Consider the following 16,049-nt stretch of genomic DNA (forward strand, 5'->3'; position numbering starts at 1 on the left):
GCCAGCATCTGCTGTCACCTGAGTTTTTGACCTTAGCCATTCTCACTGGTGTGAGGTGACAAAAATGACAAAAAGCCCACATACATATGGAAATTGAACAATGCTTTACTCAATGATAACTTGGTCAGGGAAGAAATAAAGAAGGAAATTAATGTCTTTTTAGAATTTAATGAAAATGAAGGCACAAGATACACAAACTTATGGGACACACTGCAAGAAGTGCTAAGAGGAAAACTCATAGCTCTGAGTGCCTCCCAAAAGAAACTGGACCGGGAGTCTCACATCCGCGGATCGGATCCCGGCCCACAACAGCTCTCTGCTCCCAGACCCTATGGGAGAGAGACCCCACCGCCTGGGCAGGTGGGCACTCCTGAGGCTGCAGAGCGGAAGAGTCCACCAACACTGCCCACCCCTGCCCACATCCCTGGCCCAAGAGGAAACTGTATAAGGCCTCTGGGTTCCCATGGGGGAGGGCCCAGGAGCGGCAGGACCCCTGCCCCTAAGACATCGCCAGAACCTGAAGGAAACAGACCGGATAAATAGTTCTCTGCACCCAAATCCCATGGGAGGGAGAGCTAAACCTTAAGAGAGGCAGACACGCCTGGGGAACCAGAAGAGACTGCACTCTGCACACACATCTTGGACACCAGAGGAAAACACCAAACGCCATCTGGAACCCTGGTGCACTGAAGCTCCCGGAAACAGCAGCGCAGATCTTCCTGGTTGCTGCCACTGCAGAGAGCTTGTGGGCAGCACCCCGCGAGCAAACTTGAGCCTCGGTACCACAGGTAAGACCAACTTTTCTGCTGCAAGAGACCTGCCTGGTGAACTCAAGACACAGGGCCACAGGAACAGCTGAAGACCTATAGAGAGGAAAAACTACACGCCCGAAAGCAGAACACTCTGTCCCCATAACAGGCTGAAAGAAAACAAGAAAACAGGTCTACAGCACTCGTGCCACACAGGCTTATAGGGCAGTCTAGCCACTGTCAGAAATAGCAGAACAAAGTAACACTAGAGATAATCTGATGGCGAGAGGCAAGTGCAGGAACCCAAGCAACAGAAACCAAGACTACATGGCACCATCGGAGCCCAATTCTCCCATCAAAACAAACATGGAATATCTAAACACACCAGAAAAGCAAGACCTAGTTTCAAAATCATATTTGATCATGATGCTGGAGGACTTCAAGAAAGACGTGGAGGGGGGTTGGGGATTTAGCTCAGTGGTAGAGCGCTTGCCTAGGAAGCGCAAGGCCCTGGGTTCGATCCCCAGCTCCAAAAAAAAGAACCAAAAAAAAAAAAAAAGAAAGACGTGGAGAACTCCCTTAGAGAACAAGTAGAAGCCTACAGAGAGGAATCGCAAATATGCATGAAAGAATTCCAGGAAAACATAAATAAACAAGTAGAAGCCCATAGAGAGGAGACACAAAAATCCCTGAAAGAATTCCAGGAAAACACAATCAAACAGTTGAATGAATTAAAAATGGAAATAGAAGCAATCAAGAAAGAACACATGGAAACAACCCTGGATATAGAAAACCAAAAGAAGAGACAAGGAGCTGTAGATACTAGCTTCACCAACAGAATACAAGAGATGGAAGAGAGAATCTCAGGAGCAGAAGATTCCATAGAAATCATTGACTCAACTGTCAAAGATAATGTAAAGCGGAAAAAGCTACTGGTCCAAAACATACAGGAAATCCAGGACTCAATGAGAAGATCAAACCTAAGGATAATAGGTATAGAAGAGAGTGAAGACTTCCAGCTCAAAGGACCAGTAAATATCTTTAACAAAATCATAGAAGAAAACTTCCCTAACCTAAAAAAAGAGATACCCACAGGCATACAAGATGCCTACAGAACTCCAAATAGATTGGACCAGAAAAGAAACACCTCCAGTCACATAATAGTCAAAACACCAAATGCACAAAATAAAGAAAGAATATTAAAAGCAGTAAGGGAAAAAGGTCAAGTAACATATAAAGGCAGAACTATCAGAATCACACCAGACTTTTCGCCAGAAACTATGAAGGCCAGAAGATCCTGGACAGATGTCATACAGACCCTAAGAGAACACAAATGCCAGCCCAGGTTACTGTATCCTGCAAAACTCTCAATGGACATAGATGGACAAACCAAGATATTCCATGACAAAACCAAATTTACACAATATCTTTCTACAAATCCAGCACTACAAAGGATAATAAATGGTAAAGCCCAACATAAGGAGGCAAGCTATACCCTAGAAGAAGCAAGAAACTAATCATCTTGGCAACAAAACAAAGAGAAGAAAAGCACACAAACATAACCTCACATCCAAATATGAATATAACAGGTAGCTATAATCACTATTCCTTAATATCTCTTAACATCAATGGCCTCCACTCCCCAATAAAAAGACATAGAAAACAAACTGGATATGCAACGAGGACCCTGCATTCTGCTGCCTACAGGAAACACACCTCAGAGAAAAGACAGTCACTACCTCAGGGTGAAAGGCTGGAAAACAATTTTCCAAGCAAATGGTCGGAAGAAGCAAGCTGGAGTAGCCATTCTAATATCAGATAAAATCAATTTTCAACTAAAAGTCATCAAAAAAGATAAGGAAGGAAACTTCATATTCATCAAAGGAAAAATCCACCGAGATGAATTCTCAATACTAAATATCTAATGCCCAAAATACAAGGCCACCTACATACATAAATGAAACCTTACTAAAGCTCAAAACACACATTGCACCTCACACAATAATAGTAGGAGATTTCAACACCCCACTCTCATCAATGGACAGATCATGGAAACAGAAATTAAACAGAGACGTAGACAGACTAAGAGAAGTCATGAGCCAAATGGAGTTAACGGATATTTATAGAACATTCTATCCTAAAGCAAAAGGATATACATTCTTCTCAGCTCCTCATGGTACTTTCTCCAAAATTGACCATATAGTTGGTCAAAAAACGGGCCTCAACAGGTACAGAAAGATAGAAACAATCCCATGCGTGCTATCAGACCACCACGGCCTAAAACTGGTCTTCAATAACAATAAGGGAAGAATGCCCACATATACGTGGAAATTGAACAATGCTCTACTCAATGATAACCTAGTCAAGGAAGTAATAAAGACAGAAATTTAAAACTTTTTAGAATTTAATGAAAATGAAGGTACAACATACCCAAACTTATGGGACACAATGAAAGCTGTGCTAAGAGGAAAACTCATAGTGCTGAGTGCCTGCAGAAAGAAACAGGAAAGAGCATACGTGAGCAGCTTGACAGCACACCTAAAAGCTCTAGAACAAAAAGAAGCAAATACACCCAGGAGAAGTAGAAGGCAGGAAATAATCAAACTCAGAGCTGAAATCAACCAAGTAGAAACAAAAAGGACCATAGAAAGAATCAACAGAACCAAAAGTTGGTTCTTTGAGAAAATCAACAAGATAGATAAACCCTTAGCCAGACTAACGAGAGGACCCAGAGAGTGTGTCCAAATTAACAAAATCAGAAATGAAAAGGGAGACATAACTACAGATTCAGAGGAAATTCAAAAAATCATCAGATCTTACTATAAAAGCCTATATAAACAAACTTGAAAATCTACAGGAAATGGACAATTTCCTAGACAGAGACCAGGTACCGAAGTTAAATCAGGAACAGATAAACCAGTTAAACAACCCCATAAATCCTAAGGCAATAGAAGCAGTCACTAAAGGTCTCCCAACCAAAAAGAGCCCAGGTCCAGGTGGGTTTAGTGCATAATTCTATCAAACTTTCGTAGAAGACCTCATACCAATATTATCCAAACTATTCCACAAAATTGAAACAGATGGATCACTACCGAATTCCTTCTATGAAGCCACAATTACTCTTATACCTAAACCACACAAAGACTCAACAAAGAAAGAGAACTTCAGACCAATTTCCCTTATGAATATCGACGCAAAAATACTCAATAAAATTCTGGCAAACCGAATCCAAGAGCACATCAAAACAATCATCAACCATGATCAAGTAGGCTTCATCCCAGGCATGCAGGGATGGTTTAATATACGGAAAACCATCAACGTGATCCATTATATAAGCAAACTGAAAGAACAAAACCACATGATCATTTCATTAGATGCTGAGAAAGCATTTGACAAAATTCAACACCACTTCATGATAAAAGTCCTGGAGAGAATAGGAATTCAAGGCCTATACCTAAACATAGTAAAAGCCATATACAGCAAAGCAGTTGCTAACATTAAACTAAATGGAGAGAAACTTGAAGCAATCCCACTAAAATCTGGGACTAGACAAGGCTGCCCACTCTCTCCCCACTTATTCAATATAGTTCTTGAAGTTCTAGCCAGAGCTATCAGACAACAAAAGGAGGTCAAGGGGATACAGATCGGAAAAAAAGAAGTCAAAATATCACTATTTGCAGATGATATGATAGTATATTTAAGTGATCCCAAAAGTTCCACCAGGGAACTACTAAAGCTGATAAACAACTTCAGCAAAGTGGCTGGGTATAAAATTAACTCAAATAAATCAGTAGCCTTCCTCTACACAAAAGAGAAACAAGACGAGAAAGAAATTAGGGAAACGAAACCCTTCATAATAGACCCAAATAATATAAAGTACCTCGGTGTGACTTTAACCAAGCAAGTAATTGATCTGTACAATAAGAAATCCAAGACACTGAAGAAAGAAATTGAAGAAGACCTCAGAAGATGGAAAGATCTCCCATGCTCATGGATTGGCAGGATTAATATAGTAAAAATGGCCTTTTTACCAAAAGCAATCTACAGATTCAACGCAATCCCCATCAAAATACCAATCCAATTCTTCCAAGAGTTAGACAGAACAATTTGCAAATTCATCTGGAATAACAAAAACCCAGGATAGCTAAAGCTATCCTCAACAATAAAAGGACTTCAGGGGGAATCACTATCCCTGAACTCAAGCAGTATTACAGAGCAATAGTGATAAAAACTGCATGGTATTGGTACAGAGACATACAGATAGATGAATGGAATAGAATTGAAGACCCAGAAATGAACCCACACACCTATGGTCACTTGATTTTTGACAAAGGAGCCAAAACCATCCAATGGAAAAAAGATAGCCTTTTCAGCAAATCGTGCTGGTTCAACTGGAGGTCAACATGTAGAAGAATGCAGATCGATCCATGCTTATCACCCTGTACAAAGCTTAAGTCCAAGTGGATCAAGGACCTTCACATCAAACCAGACACACTCAAACTAATAGAAGAAAAACTAGGGAAGCATCTGGAACACATGGGCACTGGAAAAAATTTCCTGAACAAAACACCAATGGCTTATGCTCTAAGATCAAGAATCGACAAATGGGATCTCATAAAACTGCAAAGCTTCTGTCAGGCAAAGGACACTGTGGTTAGGACAAAACGGCAACAGATTGGGAAAAGATCTTTACCAATCCTACAACATATAGAGGCCTTATATCCAAAATATACAAAGAACTCAAGAAGTTAGACCGCAGGGAAACAAATAACCCTATTAAAAAATGGGGTTCAGAGCTAAACAAAGAATTCACAGCTGAGGAATGCCGAATGGCTGAGAAACACCTAAAGAAATGTTCAACATCTTTAGTCATAAGGGAAATGCAAATCAAAACAACCCTGAGATTTCACCTCACACCAGTGCGATTGGCTAAGATCAAAAACTCAGGTGACAGCAGATGCTGGCAAGGTTGTGGAGAAAGAGGAACACTCCTCCATTGTTGGTGGGATTGCAGACTGGTAAAACCATTCTGGAAATCAGTCTGGAGGTTCCTCAGAAAATTGGACATTGAACTGCCTGAGGATCCAGCTATACCTCTCTTGGGCATATACCCAAAAGATGCCTCAACATATAAAAGAGACACGTGCTCCACTATGTTCATCGCAGCCTTATTTATAATAGCCAGAAAATGGAAAGAACCCAGATGCCCTTCAACAGAGGAATGGATACAGAAAATGTGGTACATCTACACAATGGAATACTACTCAGCTATCAAAAACAACGAGTTTATGAAATTCGTAGGCAAATGGTTGGAACTGGAAAATATCATCCTGAGTGAACTAACCCAATCACAGAAAGACATACATGGTATGCACTCATTGATAAGTGGCTATTAGCCCAAATGCTTGAATTACCCTAGATCCCTAGAACAAACGAAACTCAAGACGGATGATCAAAATGTGAATGCTTCACTCCTTCTTTAAATGAGGAAAAAGAATACCCTTGGCAGGGAAGGGAGAGGCAAAGATTAAAACAGAGACTGAAGGAACACCCATTCAGAGCCTGTCCCACATTTGGCCCATACATATACAGCCACCCAATTGGACTAGATGGATGAAGCAAAGAAGTGCAGACCGACAGGAGCCGGATGTAGATCGCTCCTGAGAGACACAGCCAGAATACAGCAAATACAGAGGCGAATGCCAGCAGCAAACCACTGAACTGAGAATAGGTCCCCTATTGAAGGAATCAGAGAAAGAACTGGAAGAGCTTGAAGGGGCTCGAGACCCCAAAAGTACAACAATGCCAAGCAACCAGAGCTTCCAGGGACTAAGCCACTACCTAAAGACTATACATGGACTGACCCTGGACTCTGACCCCATAGGTAGCAATGAATATCCTAGTAAGAGCACCAGTGGAAGGGGAAGCCCTGGGTCCTGCTAAGACTGAACCCCCAGTGAACTAGTCTATGGGGGGAGGGCGGCAATGGTGGGAGGGTTGGGAGGGGAACACCCATAAGGAAGGGGAGGGGGGAGGGGGATGTTTGCCCGGAAACCGGGAAAGGGAATAACACTCGAAATGTATATAAGAAATACTCAAGTTAATAAAAAAAATGGGGTTCAGAGCTAAACAAAGAATTCACAGCTGAGGAATGCCGAATGGCTGAGAAACACCTAAAGAAATGTTCAACATCTTTAGTCATAAGAGAAATGCAAATCAAAACAACCCTGAGATTTCACCTCACACCAGTAAGAATGGCTAAGATCAAAAACTCAGGTGACAGCATATGCTGGCAAGGATGCAGAGAAAGAGGAACACTCCTCTATTGTTGGTGGGATTGCAGACTGGTACAACCATTCTGGAAATCAGTCTGGAGGTTCCTCAGAAAATTGGACATTGAACTGCCTGAGGATCCAGCTATACCTCTCTTGGGCATATACCCAAAAGATGCCCCAACATATAAAAAAGATACGTGCTCCACTATCTTCATCGCAGCCTTATGTATAATAGCCAGAAGCTGGAAAGAACCCAGATGCCCTTCAACAGAGGAATGGATACAGTAAATGTGGTACATCTACACAATGGAATATTACTCAGTTATCAAAAACAACGACTATATGAAATTTGTAGGCATATGGTTGGAACTTGAAAATATCATCCTGAGTGAGCTAACCCAATCACAGAAAGACATACATGGTATGCACTCATTGATAAGAGGCTATTAGCCCAAATGTTTGAATTACCCTAGATGCCTAGAACAAATGAAACTCAAGAGGGATGATCAAAATGTGAATGCTTCACTCCTTCTTTAAAAGGGGAACAAGAATACCCTTGGCAGGGAAGAGAGAGGCAAAGATTAAAACAGAGTCTTAAGGAACACCCATTCAGAGCCTGCCCCACATGTGGCCCATACATATACAGCCACCCAATTAGACAAGATGGATGAAGCAAAGAAGTGCAGACCGACAGGAGCCAGATGAAGATCGCTCCTGAGAGACACAGCCAGAATACAGCAAATACAGAGGCAAATGCCAGCAACAAACCACTGAACTGTGAATAGGACCCCCGTTGAAGGAATCAGAGAAAGAACTGGAAGAGCTTGAAGGGGCTTGAGACCCCATATGTACAACAATGCCAAGCAACTAGAGCTTCCAGGGACTAAGCCATTACCTAAAGAGTATACATGGACTGACCCTGGACTCTGACCTCATAGGTAGCAATGAATATCCTAGTAAGAGCACCAGTGGAAGGGGAAGCCCTGGGTCCTGCTAAGACTGAACTCCCAGCGAACTAAACTGTTGGGGGGAGGGCAGCAATGGGGGGAGGGTTGGGAGGGGAACACACATAAGGAAGGGGAGGGGGGAGGGGGATGTTTGCCCGGAAACCGGGAAAGGGAATAACACTCGAAATGTATATAAGAAATACTCAAGTTAATAAAAAAAAAAAGAAAGAAACTGGAGAGAGCATACATGAGCAGCTTAGCAGCACCCATAAAGTACTACAACAAAAAGAAGCAAATATTCCCAAGAGGAGTACACAGTAAAAAATAATCAATCTCAGAGCAGAAATTAACCAAGTACAAACAAAAAGAACTATACAAAGAATCAACAAAACCAGGACCTGGTTCTTTGAGAAAATAAACAATATAGATAAATACTCAGCCAGAGCAAGCAGAGGGCGCAGAGTGTATATTCAAATTAAAAAAAGAAACAGAAATGAAAAGGGAGACATAGAAACAGAAACTGAGGAAATTCAAAAATCATCAGATCCTACTACAAAAGCCTATACTCAGCAAAACTTGAAATCTGGATGAAATGGACAGTTTTCTAGACAGATACCAGGAACCAAAGTTCAATCAGGACCATGCAATCCATCTAAAGAGTCCCATACCTCCTAAAGAAATAGAAGCTGTCATTAAAAGTCTCCCAACCCAAAAAATCCCAGGATCAGATGGGTTTAGTGCAGAATTCTATCAGACATTCATAAAAGATCTAACACCAATACTGTTAAAAGTATTCAATTTCCACAAAATTGAAACAGAACAAACACTACCCTATTCCTCCATGAAGTCACAATTATGCTTACACCTAAACCTCACAAAGACCCAACAAAGAAAGAGAACTTCAGAACAATTTCCCTTATGAATACTAATGCAAAAATACTCAATAAAATTCTAGCAAAGTAAATTTAAGAACACATCGAAATGATCATCTATCATGATTAAGTATGCTTCATTCCAGTGATGCAGGGATCGTTCAATATATGGAAACCCATCATCATAAGCCAGGACATAAACAAACTAAAAAAAAAAAACCCACAGGATTATCTCATTGGATGCTGAGAAAGCATTTGATAAAATTCAACACCCCTTCATATTAAAAGTTTTGGAAAGATCAGGAATTCAAGGCCCATACTTTAACATAGTAAAAGCAACATACAGCAAGCCAGTAGCCAACATCAAACTAAATGGAGAGAAACTAGAAGCAATCCCATTAATATCAGGGATTAAACAAGGCTGCCCACTCTCTCCTTACCTATTCAATATAATCCTCAAAATGTCAACCTGAGCAATCAGATAACAGAAGGAGGTCACAGAGAAACATACTGTAAGCATATCAAAACATCACTATTTGCAGATGATATGATAGTATACTAAAGTGACCCCAAAAACTCCACCAGAGAACTCATACACCCGATAAATTATTTCAGCAAAGTGCCCGGATATAAAATTAACTCAAATCAGTATCTTTCCTCTACCCAGAGGATAAACAGGTTGAGAAAGAAATTAGGGAAAGGGGGTTAGGGATTTAGCTCAGTGGTAGAGCGCTTGCCTAGCAAGCGCAAGGCCCTGGGTTTGGTCCCCAGCTCCGAAAAATAGAAAAGAGAAAAAAAAGAAATTAGGGAAAGGACACCCTTCAAAATAGTCACAAATAATATAAAATACCTCAGTATGACTCTAACCAAGCAAGTGAAAGATCTATATGACAAGAACTTCAAGTCTCTGAAGAAAGAAATTGAAGAAGATCTTATAGGATGGAAAGATCTCCCAAGTTCCTGGATTGGCAGTATTAATAGAATAAAAATGACCATCTTGCTAAATGCAGTCTACAGATTCAATACAATCCCCATCAAAATTCCTATTCAAATCTTCTTAGAAAGAGCATTTGCATATTTATTTGGAATAACAAAAAATCCAAGATAGGGAAAACTATCCCCCAGAATAAAAGATCTTCTGAGGGAATCACCATCCCTGACCTCAAGCTTTATTACAGAGCAATAGTGATAAAAACTGTACGGTATTGGTACAGAGACAGGGAAGTAGGTCAAAAGAATAGAACTGAAGGTCAAGAAATGAACTCACACACCTTGGTCCCTTGATGCTCTAACACATAACAAGGACACATTCCCCACTATGCTCATAGCAGCTTTATTTATAATAGTCAGAAGCTGGAAAGAACCCAGATGGCCCTCAACAGAAGAATGGATACAGAAAATGTTGTACACTTATACATGGGAATACTACTCAGCTATTAAAAACAACAACTTTATGAAATTCATAAGCAAATGGATGGAAGTAGAAGATATCATCCTGAGTGAGGTAACACAATCACAATATATATATATATGTATATATATGTATACATATGTATATATGTATATATATATATATGTATATATATGGTTTGCACTCACTAATAAGTGAATATTAGCCCAAAAGTTCAGATTTTCCAATATAAAATCCACAGACCACATGAAGCACTAGATGAATGATGAACAATGTATGAATGTTTCAGTCCTTCTTAGAAGCAGGAACATAAATATCAATAGGAGGAAATACAGAGAAAAAGTTTGGAGCAAAGACTGAATAAAAGGCCATCCCCACTTGGGGATCCAGCCAGTATACAGAGAGCCATCGTCTCCTGAGAGGCTCTGTCAGAGCATGACAAATACAGAAGCAGATGCTGGTAGTCAACCATTGAACTGAGAATGGGATCCCCTTTGGTGGAGTTAGATAAATGATTGAAGTGAGCTGAAGGGGTTTGCAACCCCATAAGAGCAACAATACCATCCAACCAGAGCTCACAGCAACTAACCCACCATCCAAGAGTACACATGGACAGACCCATGGCTCCAGCTGCTTATGTAGCAGAGGCTGGCCTTGTTGGGCACTGATTTGAGGAGAAGCCCTTGGTCCTGCCAAGGCTTGATCAATCCCCCAATGTAGGGGAATGTCAGGGAGGGGAGATAGGTAGGGGTTGGTAGATGGGTAGGGGAGAACCCTCATAGAAGAAGGAGATAAGAGATGGGATAGGGTGTTTATGAATGGGAAACAGGGAAAGGGGATAATATTTGAAATGTAAATACATAAATCTAATAAAAATTATGTATGATGCTGTAAAGAAGAGGACTTCTAAACTCCTTTTGGATAATGTAAATAAAAACAGAGATTATGGCTATTTTATTCAGTTGTTACTGTGAAAAAATATCTTAAAAATGCTAAGAGAAGGAACATTTTTTTTTGCTCACAGCCTGAGGGTACATCATTTTATATAAGATATAATTGCAGGAACTTAAGGCAACTGTTGTTGTTGCATCTGCAGTCAGAAAGCAGAAAGAGATGAATGCTTGGGCTCCGATAGTATTCTCCTCTTTATGGTGTGTAGGACCCCAGCTTATGGAATGGTACTGACTAAGTCAAGTAGATAGTCCCTCACAGGTATGTCTATCTATTTTTCTCTTTGGCTATTCTATCTTCTGTCAAGTAATAATGAATAACAACAAGCACAATGATAAATTCTATGTAGGCTCTTAAAAGTTTAAAGAGAAAACTATGTATTAACTAGAAATTCCACTACTTAATGTGTCAGCATGTTCAAGACACAGCTTCTCCCTGTCTTTGTTGAAGCACTATTCAAAACAACATTAGTATTCAGCAAATATCTGAATGTTTACTAAAAACTTGCATAGGAATATTGTGAATAATTTTCTTAATGTTCTTATTTTCAATTTTCTTAATGTTCTTATTTTCAATTACCTTACCCTGTACTCTGAAGTAGTAGGTCTCCTTTGTATATTCTTAATTCTTAATTTCTCTGACCCACTCATGCAAATGATCATACCGTCAAGCCCTCTTTCAGAAAGTACTATACAAAGGCAATAAGCTATAAGATGTCAAGTGGGCATCCTCACTTTCCTGGGTAAGTTTAAAGTATTTCTTTAATATTTTTGCTACATTATTTTCTGAACACAAGAATAACAGTGATTTTTACTTACATGATATTTAAATGATTTTCAAGTATTTAATCAATATTTGATTCTTCTGAACCCTGAAACAAGCAAGATTAATATTACACAGCCATATTGACCCTACTCCTTTATCACAAATTAAGAAAACAAGGTTCTAAACAACTAAAATAATGTAACTTCAGTCTCAGAATTAGTAGATGAAAACATTGAATCCAAGATTCTGATTTTATCCCTGGTAAATACTATTTTCCCATCTACTCTGATCAGTACATTTTGAGAACTTGGAAAATATTACAGGAGTTCATTCTCTCCAAAAATTAAGCTTAAAGTCAATGATAGTAATAAGAAAATTTTAGATCCTTTAAATTTTCTTCAGTCGTAACAGAAAAGTATTTTTGCAAGTAAGTATGGCTACAGGAAACATTTCCTGATTTTGAAGGAGCCATAGTTATAGATGAATTCTTACATTACCTGATGGGAAGAATTTTGATTCAGGAATATCCCAAATTTACATGGTATTGCTAAACCATAAAAGAATACATTGTGACAATCCTACAAAAACTAGACCATAAACTCATATATTAGAGCCAAAATGCAAAACACTGATGGTTTTGGGTACCGGTGATCCTTACACTGGTAAAATAGCATTTACTTCTTCCCATGTCCCCAAGCATTGATGACTGTTTTCTTCTATTTATAGCCATCATTTGGATCTGACTTAACTCAAACCCTATTCTTTATCTTCCTCTCCAGATAGTTTTTTAAACAAAACCTCTATGGTGGTGTTAAACCCAGATTTCTTCAAAAATCCCACTTTAGTACACTGGTTCCCTCTTCAGTTTTCAAAATAATGAATTAATCATTATGATCTGCATTTGTCCCCCAGTTTATATGTGCAGACTCTAATTTCCAGTTTGCGAGACTGTGATTACTTTAGAACAAAAGGTCATCTAAGATTAAAATGAATGGTACTATGAATAAGATTTTATCTAAGTTTGAAATGAATGGTCTTTTGAATGAGATTTTTATCTAAGTTTAAAATGAATGGTCTTTAGAATGAGATCCTGTCCATTCTGATTGGTGTCATTTTAAGAAAAGGAAACGTTATATACAGTTGAAGATGCTGGCGTCTGTGTATAAGCATAGGAACAGGGAACCCAACTCAGAGCAGAAACATCTGCCCCAATACCTTATTCATCAATGTTAAGTTTCCAAACCTCTTACCAAATCAACTTCTTTTTCAAATCTGTCATATTTTGTTATGAAAACCCCTGAGTACCACAACATTAATATTGTGAAAACCTTCATTGTTACTAATGTACGTTCTTATCTTTATAGTTCTACAGGTCTGTACTTTATCTCATTATTTGAGTTACCCTTGGTATTTCAGCCCTAGTTTATCCCTAAAACCTATTACAGTATCTCTGCTTTAAAATCCCTTGGCACATCTATGGCAGATGATCCCACAGATCCTGGATAGCAGGGAAAGACCTAGCTCTCTCAGGTCATGGCCAGCATCCCAATTTTCTTAGGGTCTCCAAAGACAATGTCACCCCTAGTTAGCAGGAAGTAGTATCAAGAACACAACGATCCCACTGATCCCACTGTTAAACTGTTTCTAGTTCCTCATTTTTAATTGAACAAAAAGTTGTCTACCCTCAGTGGGAGAGGAAACTTGAAGTGCAAGCTTGGGGTGCTCTCACATGCTTAGAGGAGAAGAGGAGGGGGAATAGGGGAAGGATTGTGGGAGGGTGTGACGTGGGGTGGGGCCAGTGAGTGGGATGTAAAATGAATAAATAAAAATAAATAAAAAATTAGTTACTTTTTATTTATTTTTATTTTTTTCATCTTTATTAACTTGAGTATTTCTTATTTACATTTCGATTGTTACTCCCCTTCCCGAGATTTCCAGGCCAACATCCCCCTAACTCCTCTCCCTCCCCTTCTATATGGGTGTTCCCTTCCCCATCTTCCTCCCCTTACCGACCTCCCCCTAACAATCCCTTTCACTGGGGGTTCAGTCTTGGCAGGACCATGGGCTTCCCCTTCCACTGGTGATCTTACTAGGATATTCATTGCTACCTATGAGGTCAGAGTCCAGGGTCAGTCCATGAATAGTCTTTAGGTAGTGGCTTAGTCCCTGGAAGCTCTGGTTGCTTGGCATTGTTGTACATATGGGGTCTCAAGCCCCTTCAAGCTCTTCCAGTTCTTTCTCTGATTCCTTCAACGGCGGTCCCATTCTCAGTTCAGTGGTTTAATGATGGCATTCGCCTCTGTATTTGCCGTATTCTGGCTGTGTCTCTCAGGAGCGATCTACATCCGGTTCCTGTTGGCCTGCACTTCTTTGCTTCATTCATCTTATGGGAGGAATGCTGGTTTACTGGCGATTGTGCTAGCTAGGCCTCTGCTGGGGACCTAGCCACAACATACTCCGTCCTTTGCTGCCTCTGCCAGATGCCAGCTAGGTGCAACAATATCCAGAAGGACTGTTTGACATCTCGGCACCAGAGTTCTTTTTCTTTTCCTGTCACATTTGTTCCCAACCTCTGCTTGCTGTGCTTCTTTCTGATCTTCTCTGATGCCACGCCTCTGCTCTTGTCTGTCTGCCTCTATCTCTTTTCCAGTTCCTGCTTTAGATGGAAAAATTCCTTTTGCACATTTATATATTAAAGTGTTCTTAAATGGTTATTGTGACATTTAACAATATGTTATATTTTAAATATGAGTTCATATTTAAAACTACAAAATTAAGACTTAAAAACATCCATTTTAAGATCTAGACATTTTTAAATAGTAAGGGCATAGATAGTTCAGTGATTAAGAACAATTCCTTATTTTTCAGAAGATCTTAGTTTTGGGTCTAAGTATCACATCAAGTATATCTTCAGTTTAATTGAATACAAAGCGTCCAGGTGAACTGTGATGAATCACAAGATATCGTGTGACTTTTAGGCATCAAAACAACATCTCAAGTTAGATATGAATAAATACTATAGCAATTTGCTTAATGCTAATGTTTAGTAACTATTAGTAGTTTACTCATAGCATTAAATTTTTATATATTTTTTAATTTTGTAAAACATGAAGCAATCATAGAATTTCTTCATTCCTTCACCTGCTTTTAAGCATTCCCATCTACTTTTAAGAGAGATAAAGCTGTATATGAAATGCATCCCCATAGGACAATGTCTGGATGACATTTTAGTCTCTGCTCCACACTTTGTCTCTGTATTTCTTCCTGTTTACAGTCACCAAACCCAGACAATATTGTGAATGCCAAGGAGTGATTGCTGACAGGATCCTGATATAGCTGTTTTCTGAGACGCTCCACCAAGGCTTTACAAATACAGAGGTGGATGCTCGCAGCCAACCATTGAACTGAGAACAGGGTCCCCAATAAAGGAGTTAGAGAAAGGATTGATGTAGCTGATGAGGTTTGCAACTCCATAAGAAGAGTACAATCTCAAACAACCAGAGCCCCAGAGCTCCCAAGGACCAAACCACCATTTCAAGAGAGCACAGGTATGGACTTATGACTTCATTCACATATGTAGCATAGGATGGCCTCATCGGGCATCAGTGTGAGGAGAAGCCCTTGGTCTGGTCAAGATTCAATGCCCCAGTGTAGGGGAATGTCACAGTGTGGAGGTGGGAGGCAGTGGGTAGGTGGGTGAGGGAGCACCCTCGTAGAAGCAGCGGTGGGGAGTCGGGGGTTAGATAGCAGGTTTCTGACGGGGAAACCGGAAAATGGGATAACATTTAAAATATAAATATAAAAAACACAATTAAAAAATTATAAAAGAGATAAAGCACATGCATTTCAACTCATTTATTTTAATCAGATATTTAAAAGTGTTCAGCCATATGTAGTTTTTAGTTCTGTCATTATCAAATTAATTTGTGGCTCATATAAAAATAATTTCTATAAGGTGCATTGTTTCATATTTAAGAAAATGAGAAATACCAACTCAAATACCTCCATTCTAGATATTATAAAGACAGTAGTGGTTCCCAAATGTAGGTTGAAAATAAAACCATTCAGCTATCCACTGA

The sequence above is a fragment of the Rattus norvegicus genome, chromosome 6 (genome assembly GCF_036323735.1).
Source record: "Rattus norvegicus strain BN/NHsdMcwi chromosome 6, GRCr8, whole genome shotgun sequence".
NCBI classification, from domain to species: Eukaryota; Metazoa; Chordata; class Mammalia; order Rodentia; family Muridae; genus Rattus; species Rattus norvegicus.